This window comes from Hyla sarda, chromosome 1, assembly GCF_029499605.1.
Source record: "Hyla sarda isolate aHylSar1 chromosome 1, aHylSar1.hap1, whole genome shotgun sequence".
Classification (NCBI taxonomy): domain Eukaryota; kingdom Metazoa; phylum Chordata; class Amphibia; order Anura; family Hylidae; genus Hyla; species Hyla sarda.
Window position 1 is genome coordinate 246155850 of NC_079189.1, and position 17758 is coordinate 246173607.

The window sequence follows — 17758 nt, forward strand, 5'->3', positions numbered from 1 at the left end:
ATTGTCCCCCATAGTGCCGGCAGTAAAAAAATAAAGATGTACATACCTTCCTCGGCTCCCCCGGGGCCTCCGGTAACCGGCTCTGGTCTCCGCCGCAATCCACTTCCTGGTTGCCGGTGGTCGGATGAATCAGCCAATCACCAGCCGCAGCGCAGTCCAACTCTGCCGGCGATAGGCTGAGCGGCAGTGTGACATTTTCGGCCCCGGCCGCAGGTGCCGGTGTAGTGAAGAATTTTTCACACTGCCGCTCATCCTATCCGGCCGAGTCGGACTGCACTGCGGCTGGTGATTGGCTGATTCATCCGACCACCAGCAACCAGGAAGTGGATTGCGGCGGAAACCGAAGCCGGTTACTGGAGGCCCCGGGGGAGCGGAGGACGGTATGTACATCTTTATTTTTTTACTGTCGGCACTATGGGGGACAATTTTTATGGTCTGGAGTTCTTCTTTAAGTGAACTATCAATCCTGAGTAAAGATCAAACTCATAAATCATGTCTACCTGCTAGTTATTATATTTTGCTACCTGAAAAAACATTTTATGAAAGACACCAGTAAGAATACATTCAGTTTACTATTATATTAAAGTTTGAGTTGTAATATTTTGTTTGCTGTTTATTCATATTTTGAGGCAAATTAGTTTTCATTTTTATTGTTGCATGATTTCATGCAACAATAAAAATGATAATCCCCCAGATGTAGCAGCCAGGCTGGAAACAGTGCTTGGACGGGGGTCCATCTACACTTTGCCAGCTCTCACTGAGCCCTAATTGTTGTCTTGGATCACAGCTATTCGGGGGCAGACTGGGCTGCCTATTCCCAGCTGCTCACTATTATTGTCCGAAACCTTTCTGGTCATAGTTGTGTCCTCTAAAGAATGAGTCCTCCTCTGACCTCTCTGAGCACATTCTGGACTACAAATGTGGACCAGTAAGCCACCAATAGCATAGATAACAATATTGCATTGCACATACTTATTTTCACAGTCGATGCCTCTGGAAATCTGTAATAATCTGTGAAAAATAACACTTTGACCTAGGTGTAGGAGATGTTCACACACTGCTGGCCTGGTCCAGACTGCACTTCTCCCACAGCCATTGGCTTAGAGAGAATCACGTGACCAGGGCATTATTCATCTGATACAATCAAGATGCAGATTTTAACCCTTATACTCCTGGAATATCACACAGTGTATGGCATTAATGAACACTACATCTGCCTGCGCTATACTGCCAATGGCAGAAGTCATACAATGACTATGAAGGAAATAGAGAGCCATCAGCTGACAACTCTCTGCTCAACTATATACATATTTTCCTGAAGGGTTTTTCATTAGAAAAAATGTGACTTAAAAATAGAAAAAATAAAACAATACTGAAGCATGTCACCCTGATTGTGATTGCTTGGGAACGGAGCCCATTATGACCCTAAGGACGGGAGCATTTTTTGCAAATCTGACCACTGTCACTTTAAGCATTAATAACTCTGGGATGCTTTTACTTATAAATTTGATTCCGAGACTGTTTTTTCATGGCAGATTCTACTTTATGGTAGTGGTAAATTTTCTTCGATACATGCATCATTTCTTGGTGAAAAATGCAAAAATTTGATGAAAAATTAAAAAATTTAGCATTTTTCTAACTTTGAAACTCTCTGCTTGTAAGGAAAATAGACATATCAAATAAATTATATATTGATTCACATATACAATATGTCTACTTTATATTTGAATCATAAAGTTAACATGTTTTTACTTTTGGAAGACATCAGAGGGTTTCAAAGTTCAGCAGCAATTTTTCGCAAAATTTTCAAAATCTGTATTTTTCCGGGACCAGTTCAGGTTTGAAGTGGATTTGAAGGGTCTTCATATTAGAAATACCCCATAAATGACCCCATTATAAAAACTGCACCCTCAAAGTATTCAAAATGACATTCAGTAAGTGTGTTAACCCTTTAGGAGTTTCACAGGAATAGCAGCAAAGTGAAGGAGAAAATTCAAAATCTTAATTTTTTACACTGGCATGTTCTTGTAGACCCAGTTTTTGAATTCTTACAAGGGGTAAAAGGAGAAAAATCCTCTCAAAATTTGTAACTCAATTTCTGTCGAGTAAGAAAATACCTCATATGTGTATGTAAAGTGTTCGGCGGGTGCAGTAGAGGGCTCAGAAGGGAAGGAGCAACAATGGGATTTTGGAGAGTGAGTTTTTCTGAAATGGTTTTTGGGGGGCATGTCACATTAAGGAAGCTCCTATGGTGCCAGGACAGCAAACCTCCCCCCCCCCCCCCCCCACATGGCACACTATTATGGAAACTACACCCCTCAAGGAAAGTAGCAAGGGGTACGGTGAGCCTTAACATCCCACATGTGTTTGACAACTTTTTGTTAAAGTTGGATGTGTAAATGAAAAAAAAAATGTTTTCGCTAAAATGCTGGTTTTTCCCCAAATTTAATTTTTTTACAAGGGGTAATAGAAGAAAATGCCCCCCAAAATTTGTAACCCCTTTTTTTCTGAGTATGGAAATACAACATGTTTGGACATCAAGTGCACTGCGAGCGCACTACAATACTCAGAAGAGAAGGAGCGCCATTGAGCTTTTAGAGAGATAATTTGTTTGGAATGGAAGTCGGGGGCCATGTGCATTTACAAAGCCCCCCGTGGTGCCAGAACAGTGGACCTCCCCACATGTGACCCCATTTTGGAAACTACACACCTCACTGAATGTAATAAGGGGTACAGTGAGCATTTACACCCTACTGGCATTTGAAAGATCTTTGGAACAGTGGGCTGTGCAAACAAAAAAAAAAATTTTTTCATTTTCACGGACCACTGTTCCAAAAATCTGTCAGACACCTGTGGGGCATAAATGCTCACTGTACCCCTTGTTACATTCTGTAAGGGGTGCAGTTTCCAAAATGGGGTCACATGTGGGTATTTATTTTTTTGCGTTTATGTCAGAACCGCTGTAAAATCAGCCACCCCTGTGAAAATCCCCAATTTAGGCCTCAAATGTACATAGTGCGCTCTCGCTCCTGAGCCATGTTGGGCGCCCTCAGAGCATTTTACGCCCACATATGGGGTATTTCCAAACTCAGGAGAAATTGCATTACAAATTTTGGGGGTCTTTTTTCCTTTTACCTCTTGTGAAAATAAAAAGTAAAGGGCAACACCAGCATGTTAGTATAACCCAGTAGACCCCAACTTTTCCTTTCCATAAGGGGTAAAAGGTGAAAAAGCCCCCCAAAATTTGTAGTGCAATTTCTCCCGAGTATGGAAATACCCCATATGTGGCTCTAAACTGTTTCCTTGAAATACGACAGGGCTCCGAAGTGAGAGAGCGCCATGCGCATATGAGGACTAAATTAGGGATTGCAGTTTTCTACGCCAGTGATTCCCAAACAGGGTGCATCCAGCTGTTGCTAAACTCCCAGCATGCCTGGACAGTCAGTGGCGGTCCAGAAATACGTGGAGTTGTTGTTTTTCAACAGCTGGAGGCTCCGTTTTGGAAACACTGCTGTACAATACGTTTTTCATTTTTATTGGGGGGGGGGCAGTGTAAGGGGGTGTATATGTAGTGTTTTACTCTTTATTAGGTGTTATTGTAGTGTAGTGTAGTGTTTTTAGGGTACATTCGCACTGGCGGGTTACGGTGAGTTTCCCGCTAGGAATTTGCGCTGTGGCGAAGAATTGCGCTGCAGCTCATACTTGAAGCAGGAAACTTACTGTAAACCTGCCTGTGTGAATGTACCCTGTACATTCACATGGGCGGCAAACCTCCAGCTGTTTCAAAACTACAACTCCCAGCATGTGCTGACAGACCGTGCATGTTGGGAGTTGTAGTTTTGAAACAGCTGGAGGCACACTGGTTGGAAAACCTTCAGTTAGGTTCTGTTACCTAACTCAGTAGTTTCCAACCAGTGTGCCTCCAGCTGTTGCAAAACTACAATTTCCAGCATGTATTGATCACAGAAGGGCATGCTGGGAGATGTAGTTATGCAACAGCTGGAGGTACGCAACTACAACTCCCAGCATGCTGAGACAGCTGTTTGCTGTTTGGGCACGCTGGGATTTGCAGTTTTGCAACATCTGGAGTGCTACAATTTAGAGACCACTGAATAGTGATCTCCAAACTGTGGACCTCCAGATGTTGCAAAACTACAAATCCCAGCATGCCCAGATAGCAATCAGCTGTGTGGGTATGCTAGGAGTTGTAGTTTTGCAAGATCTAGAGGGCAGTATAGAGATCACTGTGCAGGGGTCTCTAAACTGTAGACCTCCAGCTGTTGCAAAAGTACAAATCCAACTATAGTGGTCTCAGACTGTAGCCCTCTAGATGTTGCTAGGCAACTTACCGGCTTCCGTCGGATCCAGGGAGCCGTCCTCTTCTGCCGCCCGCCGAACTACAAATCCCACTATAGTGGTCTCAGAGTGTAGCCCTCTAGATGTTGCTAGGCAACTTACCGGCTTCCGTTGGATCCAGGGAGCCGTCCTCTTCTGCCGCCCGCCGATCACCGTCGCTCCGCTGCCTCCGGACGGGAAAGTGGACGTCGGCGCCCGGTCCTCTTCATTTTCCCCGTTCTGCCCCGCCTATTGTGGGTGGGCAGGACGGGGAATACGAAAGTAAAGCCCCCCGCCCCCGATCATCTATTGGTGGTCGCGTCTAGACCACCAATAGCAGGGATAGGAGGGGTGGCCCTTCGTCCTTGAGTACCAGGACGCAAGGGCGTATGCATACGCCCTTCGTCCCCAACAGGTTAAGCATGCATTTTCAGCATGTTGAGACATAGCCAGGAAGTAATGACCATCAGAGACCCAGGTTTATCTATTGCTTTCTTTCAGCAAATGCCCTTTAACCCCTTAAGGACTCAGGGTTTTTCCATTCTTGCTCTTTCGTTTTTTCCTCCTTGCCTTCAAAAAATCATAATTCTTTCAAGTTTGCACCCAAAAATCCAGATGATGGCTTATTTTTTGTGCCACCAATTCTACTTTATAATGACATCAGTTATTTTACCCAAAAATCAAAATGAAAAAAAAAATCATTGTGCGACAAAATTAAAGAAAAAATGCCATTTTGTAAATTTTGTGGGCTTCCGTTTCTACGCAATAAATTTTTCGGTACAAATTACACCTTCTCTTTATTCTGTAGGTCCATACAATTAAAATGATACCCTACTTATATAGGTTTGATTTTGTCTTACTTCTGGAAAAAATCTTAACTACATGCACGAAAATGTATACGTTTAAAATTGTCATCTTCTGACCGCTATAACTTTTTTATTTTTCCACATATGGGGCGGTATGAGGGCTCATCTTTTGCACCGTGATCTGAAGTTTTTAGGGGTGCCTATTTTTTTATTGATCAGACATTTTGATCGCGTTTTATAAATTTTTTCATGATACAAAAAGTGACCCAAAATACGCAATTTTGGACTTGCGGTTTAATGAATTATGTATTTTTATAATTCGGACATTTCTGCACGCGCCGATACCACATATGTTTATTTTTATTCTTATTTACACAGTTTTTTTTTAAATGGGAAAAGGGGGGTGATTCAAACTTTTAAAACTGTTAAATGATCTTTATGAACTTTTTTTTTTGCAATGTTATAGCCCCCATAGGGGGCTATAACACTGAACACACTGATCTTTTACATTGATCATTGTTATCCCATAGGATAACATTGATCAATGATTCTGCCGCTTGACTGCTTATGCCTAGATCTCAGGCACGGAGCAGTCATTCGGCGATCGGACACACAGGAGGAAGGTAGGGGCCCTCCTTGCATGTTCCAGCTGTTCGGGATGCCACGATTTTACCGCGGCAGTCCCGAACAGCCGACTGAGCTAGCCAGAGTAGTTTACTATCACTTTAGATGCAGCGATAAACTTTGAACGCCACGTCTAAAGCGTTAATAGCACGCTGCACTGATCATGGGTCCCGGCCATTGTTAGAGGCCGGGCCCTACCTGCTATGCCATGGCCCCCCGTTATAGAAAGGGAGCGGAATCAGGGCATACAGAAGAATCGTCGTCCTTGCACAGTCTTGGTGGCTAAAATTTATTTTACCTGGTAGACATCCGAGGAACTGGAGACGGGCGAGGGAGCAGTGTTCTTTTGTGAGTAACGGTTGAGTACCAGAGGTTTGAGGAGGGAGTCACGAAAAGAATTGGGAATACGAAGTGAAGAAGGCAAACAGAGTTTATATGAGACTGGATTGATTTTTTTCCCAGACCTTGAACGGACCCAGGAACTGAGGACCCAGCTTGTAGCTGGGAATCTTGAAGCGATTGTACCTGGAGGATAACCAAACTTTGTCACCAAGAGAGAAACACAGAGGAGGTCTTCTTTTCTTATCTGCCTGGGTCTTCATGTGTGAGGAGGCAAGAGACAAAGAATGCCGAATGGAAGAGAAGTTGCCAAATGAAAGAGAAGTCTCGGACGAGTTCATCTACAGCTGGCACACCGGAGGAAACTGGAACTGGAAGAGGAGAACGGAGATGATGTCCATACACAACAAAAAATGGATAAGTCCTTGTGAACTCAGAATCCTTATGATTATAGGAGAATTCAGCCCAAGGACTGAATGCGGGCGTATACCTCGATGCGAATACCAGACCCGCCGGCTGGGGAAGTGAGAGGGGGAATGCGCTCATGGCCAGAGTGTCTGGCCGGAGCGCAAGATGTAACAGTCCATTTAACCTATAAAAATACTTTAAATCTATTCCATTTTATAATTTGCCACTATACCATTTTACAATTTGTGGTAAAGATCCTGTGGTAAAGATTCTGTAGGTTACGCTAATTTTTCTAATTCCTATACTAATACGTTAGGATTATATTAGTTTTTTACCTTGCATGCTGCTGAAGGACTGTCCGACCCATTTATCTTGTTATTGGCCGTAGGATGTCACGTGGAATTCGTTTTCCATATTGTTTGCTGGAGCGTATCAAGCATTCCGGTTTTAAGATATATTGTAGTATTTTTGAAGGTACATTGTAGTTTACTTTTTATGATGATCGCTGTCAAGATCACACCCTATCGGTCCAGACGAGACGGTAGAGAGAGTGTGATGGTGCAAGGGTTAAAGCCGCCAGACCTCTGGGTATCCATTACTAGTCCCAGCAAGTCACCAAATTAACCCTTAGATAAATGTGTTTACCAGAGCCTCCTTCAGAAAGGTGAGCTCATATATTTAAAGATCAAAGACCAGAGCTGATTAATTAAACATTTAATCTGATAAAAGGTATCACAGTGCTATGCATAAAAATACAGGAACAAATGACATACAGTTACAAAAATGTATAAAAGAGTTTGGCAAGACAAGTTCAGAAAGCAAAAATGAAGTTCTTACAGCATGATGATATAGCAGTCCATGAGAGTGAGGTTCCAGCTGTTCTTAGGATGGTCTTGTCAGCTTGTTCCACAGCATTGAACACCCTGACTCTAGCATTGTTAAATATTATATATCTCTTTTTTGGAGGGACTCCATCCCCCCCTCCCCTCTGATCCCACCAGGGGGCATCTCTCTTCCTGGCTCTCTTATCTGGTTGATTATATGATGGGACCAGAGTGCATGACTTCAAAGGAGATGTAAACACACAGCCAGACCCCCAAAAGACACAGGATACACCGTCTGAATGACCCCTCACCCCCAGGTCTTAGTTTATACATAGATGCAATTATAAAACACATGTATGTTTCCATTATCAGGCCTTGGGCCTGACAATCGCTGTATATACTATGCTGTTGAATTGCTGCTGCACTGTGTGTCCGTGCTGTTGCGATATATACAATTTATGTACGGCCTTTGATTATGTGAGAGGATGAAGTCGAACCCCATAAATGTCTCAATTTTACAATATTGATCTAATGTTCATTTGAACTTTATGATGTTGTTTATAATATATGTATTTTAGTGATGTTAAATTGATGTTACTATGGGAAACCTCAAATTGGTCCTGTAAAGTATTAATTGTCTTGGGTACATAGCCTGAGTGATTCCCCTTATTGACATGCCTGATGAAGCTGAGCATGCGCAGTGAAATGCGTTGCCTCATTGCACATTAAACAGATCTGGTTTTATTTCTGTAGTCCGGTTAATTCCATGTGTACAGCGCCAAAGCAATTCCTGTGCTGTTCCAGTCACCTTCTTTAACAGTTTCACTTCAGGAAGCAACCACACAGCCATAAATTTTGCCCCATATGGGGCACATGATTGCTTACATGCCATATATGTGGGCTTGAGTTCTTGCTTGCAGAGTATGCATTGATGCTCACAGAACATGTGTAAGTAAAATAGCTCTGAAAGCTAGCCTTGAACTATGTATGCCACATAATTGATGATGGAGCATACATTGGGGAAGTGCCAGGACACAGTGGGATCATATAACAAATAGCACAGAAAAAAAGGGAAAGAAATATCTGCAGGAACCATGTGGATACAGTGAAAAGGAATATTTATGTGAAAGAACACTGAAAAAAAAAGACATTTTAGAAATACCTCTTTAGACCTCGTTTTCCAGCCACCACTAAAAAGGACGCTATATGAACAAATTTCTACAGCAAAAGTAAAGTTCAATGGGAGCTGTATAAGTTCCTTTTGCATTGGACGCCTCCTAGTGACGGCAGCAGACAGCCAGAACTTTATTTCATTAGCAAATTACCTCTCAATTAACTTCTAAATCAATGTCTTAATACACTATATTTTTAATAATGGTGGCATGATAGACTTCAATCCATTTATTTATATATGACATGACTGATCATCTTATAAAAGTGTAAATATATATATATATATATATATATATATAACCATCACATAAAATGGCTAGTTACTTTGCTCTTCAGAAGAGTAGGGGAAAAGCCTGATGAAAGCTGTAGATATTGCACCACCTAGTGGCATCAATAACTACCACACAGTATATAAAGATCATTAAATATACAGCCATTGCCGTAAATATTGGCACCCCTGAAATTTTTCAAGAAAATGAAGTATTTCTCACAGAAAAGGATTGCAGTAACACATGTTTTGCTATACACATGTTTATTCCCTTTTTGTGTATTGGAACTAAACCAAAAGAGAGAAGAAAAAAAGCAAATTGGGCATAATGTTACACCAAACTCCAAAAATGGGCTGGACAAAATTATTGGCACCCTTAACTTAATATTTGGTTGCACACCCTTTGGAAAAAATTACTTAAATCAGTCGCTTCCTTTAACCATCAATAAGCTTCTTACACCTCTCAGCCAGAATGTTGGACCACTATTCCTTTGCAAACTGCTCCAAGTCTCTCTTATTGGAAGGGCGCCTTTTCCCAACGGCAATTTTAAGATCTCTCCACAGGTGTTCAATGGAATTTAGATCTGGACTCATTGCTGCCACTTCAGAACTCTCCAGCGCTTTGTTGCCATCCATTTCTAGGTGCTTTTTGACATATGTTTGGGGTCATTGTCCTGCTGGAAGACCCAAGATCTCGGACGCAAACCCAGCTTTCTGACACTGGGCTGTACAGTGTGACCCAAAATCCGTTGGTAATCCTCAGATTTCATGATGCCTTGCACACATTCAAGGCACCCAGTGCCAGAGGCAGCAAAACAACCCCAAAACATCATTGAACCTCCACCATATTTTACTGTAGGTACTGTGTTCTTTTCTTTGTAGGCCTCATTCCGTTTTCGGTAAACAGTAGAATGATGTGCTTTACCAAAAAGCTCTATCTTGGTCTCATCTGTCCACAAGATGTTTTCCCAGAGGGATTTTGTCTTACTCAAGTTCATTTTGGCTGTAATAAACAGCGCTCCGGCCAGACATACCGGCCACGAGCACATCTATCCCCGTATGTCGGCTCCCAGTGGTGCTGGGATTTGCATCGCGTGGCGCGCCCGCATGCGAGTCCCAGCCCGTCACTCACCTCCGTCCCCGGCCTCTGTCTCTCAGCTCCGGCTTTGAAATTATTATAAGTTTTAGCACCTCCTTAGTACCCTTGCCGGATCTTTGTTTGCCTTGCACCTTAGAGAAAACAGTCTTAGCATTTCCTTTCCGTGTACCAGACCTTTGTATTCCGTGACCCGACCGTGTTTCTAGCCGCCAGCCTATTGACCTTCTGCTACCTTTCTGACTACGCTCCTGTGCCGCCTGCCCTGAACTCTAGCCAGCCTGACTACGTCCTGCCTATTCCTTCTGTGCCACGCTTCACTTCAGCCGCCTGTGTGGTCGAGTCGTGCCAGGGTTAGCGACCTGTGTGTCGCCTGCCGCAGCAAGTCCAACCCGCTTTGCGGCAGGCTCTGGTGAAAACCAGCGGCACCTTAGACTCCGCTCCCTGGCACGGCCCGCAACATCTGCCACACAGGTCCAGCGGATCCACTACATAACCCGCTCCAGAATACCGTGGAACTACGGATTTACTACTTCCTGGGTACCTGCTGTCTGCGGTGAGTCTTACATTGACAAAATGTAGTCTTGCTTTTTTATGTCATTCTGTCAGCAGAGGGGTCTTCCTGGGTCTCCTGCCATAGCGTTTAATTTCATTTAAATGTCGACGGATAGTTTGCGCTGACACTGATGCTCCCTGAGCCTGCAGGACAGCTTGAATATCTTTGGAACTTGTTTGGAGCTGCTTATGCACCATCCAGACTATCCTGCGTTGACACCTTTCATCAATTTTTCTAGCTACAGTGCCCTGGGTTGAAAACTATAATGTTGCACACTGTAGACAAAGGCAAATCTAGATCTCTGGAGATGGACTTGTAACCTTGAGATTGTTGATATTTTTCCACAATTTTGGTTCTCAAGTCCTCAGACAGTTCTCTTCTCCTCTTTCTGTTGTCCACAATGCAAAGACTAAATTAACTTCTCAATTTTGGAAGGGTGCCAACAATTTTGTCCAGCCAATTTTTGGAGTTTGGTGTGACATTATGTCCAATTTGCTTTTTTTTCCTCCCTTTTTGGTTTAGTTCCAATGCACACAAATGGAATAAACATGTGTATAGCAAAACACGTGTTACTGCAATCCTTTTCAGTGAGATATACTTCATTTTCTTGAAAAATTTCAGGGGTGCCAACATTTACGGCCGTGACTGTAAAAACTCTTGAAATAAAAACAAAGTTTCTTATTGTGATAAATTATCAGTTACACTGTTTAGCAGCAGTTTTAATATGATAATAATCCATACCAGTAGTACTTCTGGCATGCAAAGGGAAAGATTCTCCAGCTCCAAAAAGATAAAACTTAACCCCTTAGGGACTCAGCCCTTTTTTGAAATTCTGACCACTGTCACTTTATGCATTAATAACTCTGAGATGCTTTTACCTTTTATTCTGATTCCGAGAATGTTTTTTTCGTGACATTCTACTTTAACAAAATGGTAAATTTTCGTCATTACTTGCATCCTTTCTTGGTGAAAAATTGAAGATTTTCCTAAACCAGTTGACGGAAAATATAGATTTTATGAAAGACTGGAGGCGAGCATTATATGCAATATCTTTCTTTACTGCAAACACATAGCAGCCCAAAAACGTAATATTCAAGTAATACAGAGAAAAAACTTTGGTAACACACGCAGGTGTCAGGTAAGCACACACAAACATGCTGTCACAACAGGTATCCAATAGGTGTATATCCCAGGTTATATAAGGACCCATTGACTGTCATTAGTCCTCTTTCTTTGTGTGACCTGAAATAAAAGTTCAACCAGTTCAACTTGAAGGAGAATCCAAAACCTTGAAGACTACTGAAGAAGATACAGGTGAGAAGATGAAGGTGAAGTTGACGTTCCTCAAGCAGTGAAATGTAGGTAAACTTGTAGAAACACCAGTAGTAGAATCCATGAACAAACGAGTGAGGTCAAGCATGTCCCGAAGTCAAATTTCTTAATATGCTAAAACGACAAAATTAGAAAAATAACAGGGATGGGAAATAGGGAGGGATAATGCTCGCCTCCTGTCTTTCATAAAATCTATATTTTCCGTCAACTGGTTTAGGAAAATCTTCAATTTTATATCAGACAGGAGGCATTCGCATTATATGCAAGTTCAAAGCTACAATGCATAGAATAACATTGATAATACTAACAACTAAATTAAAGCATAGACATAGAAACATGAGATTCCGGTCTAAAGTAGAAGGTTTTAAAGGTAGACTCAGAAGACCAGTCTGCAGCTTTGAGAAGGTCGGCAAGAGAGCCACCTGATTGTAAGAGTTTGGTGGAAACTGCTCCTCTAGTGGAATGGGCGCCAAAAAGAGAAATGTCTATGTGGGCAAAAGACATTACCTGTCTAACCCACCTGGCAAGGGTGGCGGAAGAAACCGGTAAATGCGGTTTGCAATAAGATATAAGGAGTTGAGAATAGGAACTATTCCTGATGGAAATTGTCTTAGCTTCATAAGACTTGAGACATCTGACCACACAGAGCTTATCATTGTGAGGAAAAGCCGGATAGAAAACTTCCTGAATGTTAGTTTTAGTTCTTCTGTTGATCTTAAACACAACACCTTAAGGGGAGAACTGGTGAAGAGATATATCAAGGGCCTTGACATCAGAAACTCTCTTGATGGAAATCAAACATAGAAGAGTAGTAAGTTTAAAAGAGAGGAGTTTAAGCAACAGGGCGTCACTATCTTCCCAAGAATTAAAGAGATTCAAGATCAAATTGACATCCCATGTAGAATGATATTTAGGTACTGGGGGACGTTTAAGTCGAATACCCCTAAGTAGTTTACATACAATAGGGATTTGTCCAATGGGAATGGCGTTGACAGGTTCATGGTAAAAGGAAATTGCTGATCGATAAAGATTAATGGTGCGATAAGCCTTACCATCATCAAATAATTTAGATAAAAAGTTCAAGAAGTGGGGGAGAGGTGCACGAATGGGATCCAAGTCCCTTTGTGCGCACCAATCAGCCCAAAACTTCCAGGCTGATCGGTAAGCTGTCCTGGTGCCTGGAGCCCAGGCTTCGGAGAGGATAGTTCTAGTTGATGAAGAAATGTCTGAGTCAAAAGAGGTTGGCCCAAAATCAACCAAGCAACTAGAGGAAGTTGTTGTGATAGTATTAGCGGATGAGGGTTGTTGGAGGGATCTAATAGGAGATCTTGTAATGGGGGAAGGATCCTGGCATAATCCAGAACCATGCTGAGAATTTGTGGGAACCAAGATTGAGTTGGCCACCACGGAGTGATCAGGACTATTGTAGATTTGTGAAGGAGTTCTCTTGCAATATTGACGAGCAGTTCTGATTTTGTCCCTCCTAAGCGATTTATATATTAGACAGCAGTTATGTTGTCCATGCGAAGGAGCACACAGCAATGGGACATGTCTCTTATGAAACTCTTCAGGGCGAAAAATCCTGCTTTGAGTTCTAGACAATTGATGTGAAGAACGGATTCTGTGGGAGACCATTTGCCTCCCGTAGAAAGGGATCCGAAATGAGCGCCCCAGCCAACCAGGCTGGCGTCCGACTCCAAGATGACATCTGGTCTGGAAAGAAAAATCGTCTTCCCATTCCATTCCTGGATATGATGAACCCACCAGACCAATTCTTCTCTGGCTTCTGGGGATAATGGTATCTCGTCCGAATACCCAAGGCCCTGTTGAAGATGTTGGATTTTCAATCGTTGGAGGGCCCTGTAATGTAAGGGGGCAGGAAAAATGGCCTAAATTGAGGCTGATAAAAGACCGACTATCCGAGCAATGGCTCGTAGAGAAATAATATCCTTGTTCAGCAAAGAACGAATCTCCCTGCGAATAGTTTTTAACTTCTTCAAAGGGAGACTCAAAAGAGCCGAACGAGTATCTATCAAAAAGCCTAGAAATTCCATTTGTTGAGAGGGTATATGAACAGATTTGTCGTAGTTGATCAGGAAGCCTAGATAAGATAAGAGAGATAGTTTCCCACGTGGGAAAAAGCCTGGGCACGAGAGGAAGCCATAATCAAAATGTCGTCTAAGTAAATTATTAGACGAACGCCACGAGATCGCAGAATGGCTACAACTGGTTTCATCAACTTGGTGAAGCACCAAGGGGCTGATGAAAGACCAAAAGGAAGGCAAGTAAACTGCCATTTCATGTTGTTCCAAATAAATTGGAGAAAAGGTTGTGAAGATTGGTGAATAGGGACCGTGAGGTAAGCATCTTTCAGGTCTACTTTGATCAGCCAATCTTCTTGAAGAAGAAGATCCTTTAATAAATGTATTCCCTCCATTTTGAAATGACGGTAATACACAAAGTTGTTCAACAACTTGAGATTGATTACATGTCTGTGACCTCCGTCTTTTTTCTTCACCAGAAAGAGGTTGCTCACAAAACCTGGTGAATCGAGGGGAATTTGGATAATAGCATTTTTTTAAACTAGCTCCTCGATTTCTGAATTGATAAGAAGTTGATCTTCTTTTGAAAACTGTATGGGATGAGGAAAATTAGTCTGTATCGGAGGGGATATAAACTCTATTTGATAACCTTTCACAACTGAGAGGATCCAATGGTCGGAAGATACTGCCTCCCAATTTTGGGAAAAAAGAAGGAGTCTTCCGCCCACTGGAGGATGGAAAGAAACTGGGTGACTTACCTGAAGGCCTGGATCTTTGGGCGCCTCTGAAGCCTCTTGCCCTCCATGGGCGTCCACGGGTAGGAAAGAATGGCTGTGGGTGGGTAACCGGAGGGGCAAATGATGATGACCTGTCTGGTTGAGGTTTGGGGCCTTTATATTGGTATCTGTTTTGGTTACCTCGGCTGGGAAAACAGCCCCTGCTTTTCCCAGCCCTGCCAAAAATTTTGTTTGAAAAAACTTTTTTCAGATTAGATTGTGCCTTGTCGAGGCTTGAGAATAACCCTACGTATTTAGATATGTCTTTTACAAAGTTATCTCCAAAAAGGAGTCCTTCAGTAGGGTTGGTGGACTCAGACGTGGCCAAATGAGTAAGCTGTGGATCCAGCTTCATTAATATGGACCTTCTCCTTTCTGTACAGAAGGCCTCATTTATATTTCCAAAAAGGCACATAGCCCTTTGGGCCCAACCCCTCATAGTAGGTATATCTATGGGGTTGCCAGAGGCTGCAGCCTCTTCTGTAATATCTATAATTTTGGCTATAGGTCCCAAGAGGTCCAGGAACTTATCCTGGCACGATCTGAAACTCCGGTCTATTCCCTTTTTGGGATTTTTTCCCGATTTCTGTAAATATTTAATTAAAATGGGATCTACTTCTGGAGTCTGGGAAGTGTCAACAGAAAGTGTAGGTCTTGGGCACTCTGCCCGTAATTTATTTCTATCCTTTTTGTCAAGACCCCTTTTTAGCCAGAAAGAAATAAATTTGTCAACCTGAGGGTTTGTAGACCACTCTCCTGACCTTGGGTGAGAAATTTGGGAAGGGTTAAAGAATGGTAACCCCAAAGAATCCAAAATGGTGGAATCTGAGACTGAGGTGTCTCCATAATTGGTATTATCCTCACCTACATCATCTGGCTCAAAGGATTGATCCCCATTGTCAGAGGATTCTGAATCCTCATCAGAAGCTGTCTCCTTAGACTCCGTAAAGGAGTCCGGTTTGGATCTTTTAGAGGCCCTTTCTTCCCGTACGTCATACTCTTCCTCACGGGTGGAGGGTTTAGGATGCAATAATTGAGCATCTGTATGATGGCTGCAAGATGGGCGCAAGCCTGGAATGTGGTCTTGACCCCGCTGAAAGGATAAAACGGAAGGGTCGTCTTTATTTAGAGGCCTCTTAAAGGGTCGTTTTTTATGAATTTTATCAGTCTGCTGTTGCTGAGAGGAAAATTGGTTAATGGATCTAGCCACAGATAAAGCCAGAGTGTCCTGCATAGAAGCCATAGCCTCAGACACTGCACTTTTGACTGATCTGGCTACAGACTGGTCAACCAGTTCTTGAATTTCCATAGAAATTGTGCTTCTAGGATCTCTCGCAGTCATTTGATCAGATGACATAATTGTAATAGCAGAAAATATGCAGCCGATAAAATTTTATAACCTAATATAATGGTTAAAGTAAAATAACACCACTAGTGATAGGTGTAAACACACAATATATTATCAATATATCAGTGGTCTATAAAATATCAATTAATATATATATATATATGTTAATTAATTAATCTATTAATAATGTGTTAATAAATGGGCTACTGAGAATAATGTATATATAGAAAAAACTTCTTTCCTGAGGGAAAAAAATTGACCAACTGTGTTGAATAGCTATGAAATGTACTGCAGTGTTCTGAAAAGAACGCTAGGCGGCAGTATAAGCTAATAAATATTGTTAGTCAGAGAAATTTTAGTCAGCCAATAGAACGGGAACCTGCTGAGTGACTAGTCGCGTCGCGAATGAAGTAACTGAGGGCGGGAACAACTGGTTGATCACCAACCAGAGGAGATATCGCGAGAACAGATAAAAAATAAGTGCGTCATCAGGAAAATGGCCGTGACTGAGAAGAGAGCGGCGCGTGAGCGGAGTGTGGCGCGCGAATACAGCGGCGATACCTTAATGTGAGCACAAGGTAGGAAAAATATGTAATATAATAATTAATATAGCAATTATATGAACAAACTTAGTAATGAATAGTGACAATGAACGTAAATAAAGTATTCATCTGAACTGTCCGCGGAGCAGCAAAGAAAGAGGACTAATGACAGTCAATGGGTCCTTATATAACCTGGGATATACACCTATTGGATACCTGTTGTGACAGCATGTTTGTGTGTGCTTACCTGACACCTGCGTGTGTTACCAAAGTTTTTTCTCTGTATTACTTGAATATTACGTTTTTGGGCTGCTATGTGTTTGCAGTAAAGAAAGATATTGCATATAATGCGAATGCCTCCTGTCTGATATAAAATCCCAAAATATCATGAAAATTTAGAAAATGTTGAATTTTTCTAACTTAGAAACTCTCTGCTTGTAAGGAAAATGGACATTCCAAATAAATTATATATTGAATCACAAATACAATGGTCCTCATTTACTAAGAGTGGAGTGTAGATTTCTTTGTGGGTTTTAATTCCCTACAATTTATTTTACACAGTATTTTCTAAGGTTTCCCTACATTTTCCACTTTCCCTACACTTTGCTTTTTTTTTTTACACATGCTCTGATCTGTCTGGTTTTCCTCAGCTCAAATCCATCACATTTTATGTGGAAACCTTAGTAAATATGTAGTTTTTTTTGTGAAAATGTCAGGAACACGCCCCTTTTCAGAGACCACGCCCCTTTCCCTAGCGGCCATGCCCCTTTTTCGGGTTTTCTTAGCAAAATGGAGAGTTAGTCGGGTTTTTTCAATTCTGGTGCAAATTCTGTCGCAAAATCTGGCGCAGACAGAATTTCTGGCGCAATGCGACAGAATCTGGTGCACAACCCGACAAAACATCTCGGGTTTGCAATAGTAAATGAGGGCCAATATGTCTACTTTATGTTAGCATCATAAAGTTGACGTGTTTTTACTTTTTGAAGACATTAGAGGGAAGTATAGCAGCAATTTTTAAAAATGTTCACGAAAAATTCAAAATCTGAATTTTTCAGGGACCAGTTAAGTTTGAAATGGATTTGAGGGGCCTTTCTGTGAGAAATACCCCATTATAGAAACTGCACCCCTCAAAGTATTCAAAATGACATTCAGAAAGTTTGTTAACCATTTAAAAGCCCCTATGGTGCCAGAACAGCAAAAAAAATAAAAAAAACACATGGCATACTATTTTGGAAACTACATCCATCAAGGAACGTAACAAGGGGTACAATGAGCCTTAACACCCCACA

The 17758-nt window shown here is 41.9% G+C and overlaps 1 protein-coding gene and 1 long non-coding RNA gene across 11 annotated transcripts in view; one reads left to right on the forward strand and one right to left on the reverse strand.

The window, feature by feature from the left end:
* Positions 1-17758, forward strand: part of MAST3 (microtubule associated serine/threonine kinase 3) — a 349606-nt gene that overhangs the window by 114047 nt on the left and 217801 nt on the right. The window lies entirely within an intron of this gene.
* LOC130367553 (uncharacterized) overlaps positions 11514-17758 on the reverse strand; it is a 45015-nt gene continuing 38770 nt past the window's right edge. For both annotated transcript variants that reach the window (XR_008892105.1, XR_008892100.1), the window contains exon 3: positions 11514-11875. This is a non-coding gene — a long non-coding RNA (uncharacterized LOC130367553). The remainder of the gene's footprint in view (positions 11876-17758) is intronic.